This window comes from Lipotes vexillifer, unplaced genomic scaffold (assembly GCF_000442215.2).
Source record: "Lipotes vexillifer unplaced genomic scaffold, Lipotes_vexillifer_v1.1 scaffold1268, whole genome shotgun sequence".
NCBI classification, from domain to species: Eukaryota; Metazoa; Chordata; class Mammalia; order Artiodactyla; family Lipotidae; genus Lipotes; species Lipotes vexillifer.
In genome coordinates, this window is record NW_006789000.1 from 368,335 (window position 1) to 377,947 (window position 9,613).

The window sequence follows — 9,613 nt, forward strand, 5'->3', positions numbered from 1 at the left end:
GAGGGGGGGTGGGCAAAAAAAAAGGACCCAAAAAGCCACAACTAAGGAGCCCGCCTGCTTCAACTAAGACTCAGCACAACCAAATAAATAAATACATATTTTTTTTAAAAAAGAGAGGGCCAACTCTTAAAAAAATTTTATATATATATATATATATATATATATAAAGAATACAAATTCTACCAAGAAGGACTTTTGTTCCCTGAGTCCAGATATTTTACAATATCTATAACACTTTTGAGATGAATAGGGAAGTTTTTGGGATTGGTAAAAAGGTTAGGTGGGCTTTGAATTGCTTCTACAGCTGCATTTTTGTTCTTGCCAGGACTAAATTTGTAAGACAAGGACAGTTGTTCTTAATTCCTTAGAGAGTTGGGTTGCAACCTGAATGACATCAAGAAGCTAACCCACTCATCAGACAGTATTATCTTTAGCTTGCTCCCTTATGTTATAGAGGAGATCCTCAACCAAGATGGAAATCAAAAGATTCCATTGGTCTTGATTTAGAGCTGTTTCCCTTTGGAATGCTTTTCTTTCCTCTGGGTACACAGTTTCATTTTAGCTTAGGGGAGAAGGCCTTTAAAAAGTTCCTATGGGGCTCTGAATATCAGCTTCTAGTTTGGCCAACTTTTGATCATAGTGCCCCTTAAAAAATATTTTTTTCCCAATATCTTATCAGGTTTCAGCTGAGACAAACAGTAAATATACCTGTCAGTATTGAATAACCTCTTGGACACAAGAGGCCTCCCAAAAAGCGGGTGCAAAAGATACTGCCCTCCCAAGATGCAGAACCAGTCCCAAAGATAGCCAAAAGAAAGTAAGACAGTCCCTGTGGGAGCTAGCAATGGTTGATAGGATCCTAGCCGCAAATGGGGTGCAACCCACCTTTTCTGTCAGGCCACATTTTTTGGCCTCCAGCTTGACTGTTGAGTTGCCTGCATATGTAAGAACCAACAATTTCCATGTCCCAGGCATGCAGAAAACCAAGCCAGGTTCTCAGAACACAATATAAGACAAACAAGAAGGCAGTAGTTGTCCTTGGAAGAGAATGGATGACAACCAATGGGTATCTCAAAACCAAATTCACAAGAATCTGAATTTGGAAAGAAAGGGACAATATGAAATTTTATCTTTCTCTCTCAACCAGGCACTTCATAGATCTAGGACAGTTGACTCTGGTAAGAATTCTCACCCTTTGCTGGCTCTGCCAGTTTTCCTAGGATCCCATCTATAGGCTGTGGAGCAAGTTGTGTAGAGAGAGAGTTGCCCCAGAACCTGCCATACTTAGGCAGTTTTCCACTAATTTTTAGTTTTGTTGCAGGAGAGAGAAATGTCATGTCCTGGGACGTGTGAGTGAATCCCTGGGATGGACCACCAAGTGAGGGTCCTTAGCTTCAAGCAGGAAAGAATTCAAGAGTGAGCCAAAGTAAAGTTAAGGCAAGTTTATTTAGAGAGATACATATTCCATAGGCAGAATGCAGACGGGCTCAGAGAGTGGCCCAGGGGTATAGGGTTGTTAGTTTTTATGAGCTGGGTAATTTAATATGCTAATGAGTGGGAGAAATGTTTTAACTAGTTTGGGGAAAGGATGGAAATTTCCAGGAATTGGGCCACTGCCCACTTTCTGGCCTTTTATGGTCAGCCTCAGAACTGTCATGGTGCCTGTCGTGGCACTGGTGGGTGTGTCATTTAGCATGCTTATGTATTACAGTGAGCGTACAATGAGGCATAAGGTCTCCTGGAAGTCAGATCTTCTGCCATCTTGGGCCTAGTTGGTTCTAATAAGTTTCTGTCATTTTCTGTTTTTCTTAAAGTCCATGTCCCCCTTCTCATTCTTTTAGTGGTTGTGCCCTGCCCCACTTCGTTCCTGTCTCAGTTTCTCTTAGCTGTTTAAGGGAATAATTGCTAGAAGTTTGCTGGAGGATTCCTCAGAGTCCTGTCAGCCCTGGGAGTGCCCCATATGGTGTCTACTTTGGGGATGAAAATGGGGGCATTCAAGTTTTTATGGAAGGATTTGACAAAGGACAATCTTTTTTCCACTATCCCAGTTTATTACAAATGAGACACTAGTTTCTGGGCCAGTGTTTTGGTGATGGACCCCTAGGAGGGTGCAACAGGGGAGGCTCAGGTGTTCTAGGTTTCTGACCTTGGAGCTGTTGCAGCTATAAGGTGACTAACTTGGTAGTCTTCTGTTTATAGCCTTACAATGTCTTCAGAGTGGAAAGGCAATTAAGATAGAGAGTTAGTACACTGAGTACTCAGGTAAATGAGGGTAGAAGGGGAGTGGTCGGAGACACATCAGTCATTTAGTCTTTTGTTTTATGTACATTTTGTGTCTTTAATTTTTCATTAGCCTTTGTAATGAGTCTTTCAGTGATGCTATTTTGGAATCTTGAAGTCTTTTGGAGGCTTCTGCATATAAAATAAGTATCCCATTCTGTTTGTTTGATTTGGGAGCCCTTGCTTTCAAGTGTACTTCTCAAATGAATGATCATATCTAATTGGAACATTCCCCATAATGGCCATTGTAATTCTAGGTTATCTTAGTAAAATTTTGCCATTTTTGGGACCACAGCTTTTAGGAGCACAGTTCTTGAGGTGTGCTGGAAGGTGGCACACTCAATTCTTTGAAACTTGAAGATCCCATTTCTTTAACTAATCTTGGACCTCTCAGAACCATATTAATACCTAAGAGGGATGTGCCATTGAGTTGGGGATTTTGCAGTGCTTTACAGTGTACCTCATTGCATGGAAATTTTCTCGAGGTTGACAGCTGACCTAGTGTCAATCTAACCCATTCCATGACTAGCTTATTTTAGCACAGGAGTCTTAAGAATTAGGTGGCAAACACACCATTTAAGCGTTCAACCCATGCTCACCAATTTTGAAGGTTTGGTTTCTCAGTGAGATTCCCATTAATAACAGATCTGTTATTCCTTTACGTCATGTGTACATTAGCAGAAACCAACTGTAATTGAAGAAACAGAACTGTGGACACCAGCAGTAATCAAAGAAATGGTCCTTTGGAGTGGCCAAGAGAAGGCCTTAGCTGTACACCAACAAAACCAGCAGTTCTCAAAGTGGAACTATGGACTGATCCAGTAGAACCCAACAAAGCAGAATTGTGGACTAACCACATTGAGGGTTAAATGTAAAATTGGGAAAAAATAATCTAAAAGAATTCATAAAAGAAGAGAAAAAGGAAGGGAATGGATAGGAGAGGTAAAATTAATAGAAGGTACAGAGTAGATGGAATTTTAAATATATCAGTATTAATTACAGTAATTGTAAATTGACTAGAGTACAGAATTTTACAGACCCCATTTAAAAATAGTAACTACATTTTATTTACAATAGATATAAAACATAGTCATATACAATGAGTGAAAACAAAAGTATGGAAAACATTCTACAAACACACCAATAGAAAATTAAAGTAAAATTATCTGTATTCACAGGTGACATGATCTAATATATAGAAAATCTTAATTCACTAAAAAACAATTAGAACTAATAAACCAGTTCAGCAAGTTTGCAGGATACATCAATATACGAAAACTCAATTGTATTTTTACACATTTGCAAATAACAACTCAGAAATGAAATTTTAAAAGTCATTCTGTTTACATAGCATCAAAAAGAATAAAATACTTAGGAGTAAATTTGACAAAAGAACTGCAAAACTTATAATCTGAAAAATGCAAAACATTGTTGAAAGAAACTTTGAAATGACCTTTAAGTACCTGGGAAAAACATCTCACATTCATAGATCAGATGGATACAATAAAGATTACAGCTGAGATAAATAAAATAGAAAAACAAGACAAAATGTAAAAAAGTTCTTTGAAAAGATCAACAAAATTGGCAGACCTTTATTTAGCTAGATTGACTTTTTAAAAAGAATTCATATTACTAATATCAGAAATGAAAGTGGGGATATTACTAATGATTTTACAGAAATGAAAGGATTATACAAGAATAGTATGAGCAGTTGCATGACAACAATCTAGATGACCTAGATCAAATGGACAAACTGAAGAATTTGTCCATTTCTTCATGGTTGTCCATTTTATTGGCATATAGTTGTTTGTAGTAGTCTCTTATAATCCTTTGTATTTCTGCAGTGTCAGTTGTGATTTCTCCTTTTTCATTTCTGATTTTGTTGATTTGTGTCCTCTCCCTTTTGTTCTTGATGAGTCTGGCTAAGGGTTTATCAATTTTGTTTATCTTCTCAAAGAACCAGCTTTTAGTTTTATTGAACTTTGCTATTGTTTTCTTCATTTCTCTTTCATTTATTTCTGCTCTGATCTTTATGATTTCTTTCCTTCTACTGACTTTGGGTTTTCTTTGTTCTTCTTCCTCTAGTTGCTTTAGGTGTAAGGTTAGATTGTTTATTTGAGATTTTTGTTTCTTGAGGTGAGATTGAGTTGCTATAGACTTCCCTCTTAGAACTGCTTTTGCTGCATCCCATAGGTTTTGGGTTATTGTGTTTTTGTTGTCATTTGTTTTTATGTATATTTTTATTTCTTCTTTGATTTCTTCAGTGATTTCTTGGTTATTTAGTAGCACACTGTTTAGCCTCCATGTATTTGTGTGTTTTACAGTTTTTTCCTGTAATTGATTTCCAATCTCATAGTGTTGTGGTCAGAAAAGATGCTTGATACGATTTCAATTTTCTTAAATTTTCCAAGGCTTGATTTGTGACCCAAGATGTGATCTATCCTGGAGAATGTTCAGTGTGCACTTGAGAAGAAAGTGTATTCTGCCACCTTCGGGTGGAATGTTCTATAAATATCAATTAAATCTATGTGGTTTATTGTGTTATTTAATGCTTGTGTTTCCTTATTTATATTCTGTTTGGATGATCTGTCCATTAGGTAAGTGGGGTGTTAAAGTCCCCTACTATTATTTTGTTACTGTCGATTTTCCCTTTCACGGTTGTTAGCATTTGCCTTATTTATTAAGGTGCTCCTGTGTTGGGTGCATAAACATTTATAATTGTTATATCTTCTTCTTGCATTGATCCCTTGATCATTATGTAGTGTCCTTCCTTATCTCTTTTAACAGTCTTTATTTTAAAGTCTATTTTGTCTAATATGAGTATTGCTACTCCAGCTTTCTTTTGATTTCCATTTGCATGGAATATCTTTTTCCATCCCTCCACTTTCATTCTATATGTGTCCCTAGATCTGAAGTGGATCTCTTGTAGACAGCATATATATGGGTCTTGTTTTTGTATCCATTCAGCCAGCCTGTGTCTTTTGGTTGGGACATTTAATCCAGTTACACTCAAGGTTATTATCGATATGTATGTTCCTATTGCCATTTTCTTAATTGTTCTGGATTTGTTTTTGTGGGTCTTTTTCTTCTCTTGTGTTTCCTGCCAAGAGAAATTTCTTTAGCATTTGTTGTAAAGCTGGTTTGGTGGTGCTGAATTCTCTTAGCTTTTGCTTGTCTGAAAAGCTTTTGATTTCTCTGTCAAATTTGAATGAGATGCTTGCTGGGTAGAGTAATCTTGGTTGTACGTTTTTCTCTTTCATCACTTTAAGTTTATCCTGTCACTCCCTACTGACCTGCAGAGTTTCTGCTGAAAATTCAGCTGATAACCTTATGGGGATTCTTTTTATGTTATTTTTTGTTTTTCCCTTTCTTCTTTTAATATTTTTTCTTTGAATTTAATATTTGTTAGTTTGATTAATATGTGTCTTGGTGTGTTTCTTCTTGGGTTTATCCTGTATGGGACTCTCTGCACTTCCTGGACTTGGGTGACTATTTCCTTTCCCATGTTAGGGAAGTTTTCCACTATAATCTCTTCAAATATTTTCTCAGACCCTTTCTTTTTCTCTTCTTCTTCTGGGACCCCTATAATTCAAATGTTGGTGTGTATAGTGTTGTCCCAGAGGTCTCTGAGATTGTCTTCAATTCTTTTCATTCTTTTTTTTTTTATTCTGCTCCTCAGCAGTTATTTCCACCATTTTGTCTTCCAGCTCACTTGTTCATTCTTCTGCTTCAGTTACTCTGTTATTGATTTCTTCTGTTGTATTTTTCATTTCAGTTATTGTGTTGTTCATCTCTGTTTGTTGTTTTTTAGTTCTTCTAGATCTTTGTTAAACATTTTTTGTATTTTCTCAATCTGTGCCTCCATTCTATTTCCAAGATTCTGGATCATCTTTAGTATCATTACTCTGTTGCAGGTTTTCACCTTGCTTCTTCATCTGTGACATATTTTTTTGCTTTTTTTTTTTTTTTTTTTTTTTTTTGGTGTGTGGGATTGTGTTCCTGTCTTACTGGTTCTTTGACCTGAGGCTTCCAACAGAGTGTATAGGCTGTTGGGTAGAGCTGGGTCTTGGTGCTGAGATGAGGACCTCTGGGAGACGTCACTCCAACGAATATCCCCTGGAGTCTGAGGTTCTCTATTTGTCCAGTGGTTTGGACTTGGAGCTCCCACTGCAGGAGCTTGGCCTGACCACCAGCTTGTGAACCAAGATCCTGCAAGCCACATGGGGTGGCCAAAAAAAAAAAGAACAGTAACAAAGAATAAAATATAAAATTAGACTGGGAAACTAACAGATATATTAGAATATAAAAATAGAAATATAGATGAAACAACAACCGGAAGGTAAAACCACAATAGTAAAAAAGAGGAGAACAGCAACAACAAAAAGGTGAAAAAGGCCTTGGCTGTGGAGGGCCTGGCCTAATCAGAGGCAGTGTTTGGGTGGTGGGCAGGGTTTATGCTTAGGAGATACAGGGCTAGAAAAGGCCCTGGGGGGTGTGGGGGGGTGGGGTTTAAGCTCAGCGGAACAGAAGGGGCCCAGGCGTGCCCCTGCTCTCAAAGGGTGGGGGACCCTGCTTCGGAGTCCAGCAGGCTTCCTGGGCCCAAGTGTGTGGGGCAGACGTCCTCTGCTCCTTGTCCCACTCCAGTCCTGGAGGGCCCCACCCGCCTGTGTCTCCTGTTCTCGTCCTGGCTTCCTTCTTATGCCTCCAAGGCAGAGTCAAGATGGTGGTGTGGGAAGACTCAGAGTTAGTGTCTCCCCACAACACCGGTGCCTGCCAGATGCTGGTGGGGCACCTCAACACCCAAGATGTGAGGAACCCCAAGTGAACCAGTAGGATGTGCGGGGACTGGGGGGTGTGCAGAAGTGGAGGCCTGACAGGACTGGCACCCCTGAGGGGTGGCTGAGAAGGGGGAGGGGTTCCCACACCTGGAGGGACCCTCTGGGGCTCAGATCAGTGGGGAGCACATTGAGCATTTCCCCTGCCCAGCCGGCCAGGGAAGTCTGCCCTGCTCTCAGCCCAGGTCCTGTGCCCCCAGAGGCCCACTCCGGGCCGTGTTGATCCTGGGAGCATAGGAAGGAGGACGGGGGAGAACAGGAGAGGCAGGCAGGAGGGGCCCTCCAGGACCAGAGGAGCAGGAGAGGAGCAGCAGAAGGCATTTGCTCTGCCCATTCAGGCCCAGGAAGCCTGCTGGGCTCCCAGGCTGGGTCCCCTGCCCTCCAAGGCCCCCACCACAGGCTGCATTGGTCCAAGATGGCAGAATTTAGATTGGAGCAGCATTTAACAATTCTATGAAGCGTGGGCAATAAAATAATTTTACTAGTAATGTAGCTGGTGGAGTTGGGTATTCTATTTTGCTTTTGTTATTGGGTTGCATTAGTTAAGTATGACATAAAGATGTAGTTTATTATGAGATAGTGAGAAAATTAAAAAACGATACAGGGGGACTTCCCTGGTGGTCCAGTAGGTAAGACTCTGCACTCCCAATGCAGGGGGCCCGGGTTCGATCCCTGGTCGGGGAACTAGATCCCGCATGCCACAACTAAGAGTCTGCATGCTGCGACTAAGAAGTCTGTGTGCCACAACTAAGAAGTCCACGTGCCACAACTAGGACCTGGCTTATTTTGGCTCAGCCAAAATAAATAAATATATATTTTTAAATGATACAGGGAATACTGGCCACTGACATGGAAGAAAATACAGGAATACTGTGAGTAGGGATCACTTAATTTTAGACAATGTTTATTTCATAATTTACTGCTACATTCCATCAGGAAATTTGCTTTGATGTTACAACGATCCAGCATGTAAAACACATTTGAAAAAAAATTCTAATGCTTAGTCTTGTAACATATAAATATAATGCACATAATATATTGGAAAAACCCCCACCAACCCACATTGCTATATGCATCATTTCTGAAACACATACCATATATAAAAGTATACCTTTACATTGGCTGTGATGTTTTCAGCTCTAAGAAAACTTAAATTTGTAAAGCACCAGATAATAACTATCTTAGGCTCATCTTAGGCATGTGAGGCATAACACTCACCTCTGCTACTGTAATGTGAAGGCAGCCACAGGCAAAACAAGTACGACTGTTTTTTGCTTTGTTTTTGTATTAATGTTGTAATAAAATTTGTATTTATAGACACTTAAGTTTGAATATCATATAATTTTCACATGTCACAAGCTATTCTTTAATTTTTCTACCATTCAAAAACGTAAAACCATTCTTAGCTTGCAGGCAGTGGGCCAGATCTGAATCACTTGTGGAAAAATGTACAACCAAACCAAACCAAGGCACTACAGCAGTAAAGTGAGGGATGAATGCTGGTAGTCAACCTTTTATTTATTTTGCAACATAATTCAAGAAATACAAATTATAATGATGATAGTATCTAACATACAGCTCTTCCTGTGTCTCAGACACTATTCTAAGTGCTTTAAAAATATTAACTTATTTACACCTCACAGCAATCCTAACATATTGTTATTATCACTTTTTTTACAGAAAAGGAAACTGAGGCACAGACAGGTTAAGTGCATGCTTCATGCTGGAAACTGAGCCTGGGCAGTAGGAGTCCAGAGTCCACACTCTTAACCTCTATATCACATTGCTTCTACCAGAAAGAAAAAGGTAGTGAAGAATGTTTAGGACTCTCATACAAAATACAAATTCAGACAGCTCTGCAATCTGCTAAAACAACACTAAGACAGACGTTTCTTTACATAGCACTTTTTAAATTGTGTAGGGTGTTTTCAGCTGTTTTTAAAAATGAACTTAGGTTTTTCCTATAAATAAATGTATCCCTAATGTAAAATTTGGCTGACCATGAGTTGAAAAATTTACAAAAACATTTTTAGCTTCTTTCTGAAAGATTAGTTCAGTAAAACCCAAATCCATTCAGAAATAGGAGGAAAAGATGCATTATAATTTTAAAAGTATTGCACTTAAATACACATTCTATTAACAGGAGTCACTGCTGAGACTTAATGAGATATCTTCATATACATAAAAGTTACTGAACTAAGGGCTTCCCTGGTGGTGCAGTGGTTGAGAGTCCGCTTGCCGATGCAGGGGACATGGGTTCGTGCCCTGGTCCGGGAAGATCCCACATGCCGCAGAGCGGCTAGGCACGTGAGCCATGGCCACTGAGCCTGCACGTCCAGAGCCTGTGCTCCGCAACGGGAGAGGCCACAGCAGTGAGAAGCCCGTGTACCGCAAAAAAAAAAAAAAAAAAAAAAAAATTACAAAACAAAACTTGAGATTTTACTTCATGTAGATCAAACAGTTTACATAAGGTACTGACTTGGTTTTTTTTTTGGCTA

At 39.3% G+C, this 9,613-nt stretch overlaps 1 protein-coding gene and 1 non-coding gene across 2 annotated transcripts in view; both read left to right on the forward strand.

The window, feature by feature from the left end:
• LOC103088306 (zinc finger protein 33B-like) overlaps window positions 1-9,613 on the forward strand; it is a 77,316-nt gene that overhangs the window by 31,748 nt on the left and 35,955 nt on the right. The gene's annotated exons all lie outside the window — the stretch shown is intronic.
• On the forward strand, window positions 7,727-7,799 carry TRNAG-CCC (transfer RNA glycine (anticodon CCC)). The gene has a single exon. It is a non-coding gene; the product is annotated as a tRNA-Gly (tRNA).